This window comes from Sinocyclocheilus grahami, unplaced genomic scaffold (assembly GCF_001515645.1).
Source record: "Sinocyclocheilus grahami isolate Dianchi unplaced genomic scaffold, SAMN03320097.WGS_v1.1 scaffold1666.1, whole genome shotgun sequence".
In the NCBI taxonomy this organism is placed as follows: Eukaryota; Metazoa; Chordata; class Actinopteri; order Cypriniformes; family Cyprinidae; genus Sinocyclocheilus; species Sinocyclocheilus grahami.
In genome coordinates this window covers 159816-161023 of record NW_015506845.1, presented here as the reverse complement: position 1 = coordinate 161023, position 1208 = coordinate 159816, and the positions used below count along the sequence as shown (strand labels likewise).

The window sequence follows — 1208 nt, the reverse complement described above, 5'->3', positions numbered from 1 at the left end:
GAGAATAGTGTTTGCTTTAGTTGGCCAGTAGAGCGGTAATATTTACATTTTTGTTTGTCTGCTATAACTGCGTTTGTTATGACAAGAGAAACAGTGACCTGATGATGATGATGATGATTCAAGTTTATTTGTACAGCGCTTTTCACGATACAAATCGATGCAAAGCAACTGTACAGCCAATTAAGTTTCTACAATATTTAGTGGTAGTTTATCAGTGGTGACTGTCAGTTAATGTACATATGACAGAAATGTACGGAAAAATCAATTAAAGACTTAATCAAACAGACGATGAACACTATTAACAGCAATTATTATATGATGCAATCAAACTTATAGCAGAATGTGGTAGTTCTGTATGTTGTTTCAGGGTTGGCATCATCTGAGGTCCTCTGAGGGGTTGCATCATCTCTTCTCAGGTGTTCTGGATCCAGACTGAAGCTTGTGTAAATCCTAGTTACCACGGGATGTTAATCCCGTGGCAAACGACAGAGAAACAAATACAAACATAATTAGCGTAGCTGCTGTTCCAACCAAGCAAAATTGATTTGTTTAACCCAAACTAAAGAATAATAATGTGCTTTTGATTAGATATAACTGCAGTAAAAGATTATGAGATGCATTATTTGAATGCTTGGCCAAAGAGATGTGTCTTTAATCTAGATTTAAACAGAGAGAGTGTGTCTGAACCCCGAACGTTATCAGGAAGACTATTCAAAACTTGGTAAGTTAAGAATACTCAAAACATTTGAGGAAACTTATTGCCTTAAAATATTTGAGTAAAAAAACTAAATTTTTTAAGTTACTAGAGCTTAACATTTTTATGACAAGTGGGGCGGGGCTGAGAGCCATGGGAGCCAAGCCAAGCTTCTATGATCCCACCCCACTCATCACAATGATAATTATATACAACTTGCTTCCATTAACAGCACATTCATTCAGAACTTTATAGTTAAATGCTAGTTAGCAACAACACACTGGCACGTACTAACGTAGTTATCAAAAAGACTCACAACACTTGCATGTAAATAAAACAACATGCTGTATAAGTAATCTTTAAATGTTGTTGTCCATCCTCAACCTAACCACAGGCTCTACTCTTCACCACAACAGTAACACTACAAAACCAACATAACAGAAACCTTAATAAGTAGCCAGTGCAGAGATTTAAAATTGGGGTAATATGATCATATTTTCTTGACCTGGTAAGG

The 1208-nt window shown here is 36.0% G+C and overlaps 1 pseudogene; it reads left to right on the top strand.

Annotated features, from left to right (window-relative positions):
* The window catches only part of LOC107571893 (gamma-glutamyltranspeptidase 1-like), a 24455-nt pseudogene that overhangs the window by 1510 nt on the left and 21737 nt on the right, over positions 1-1208 (top strand).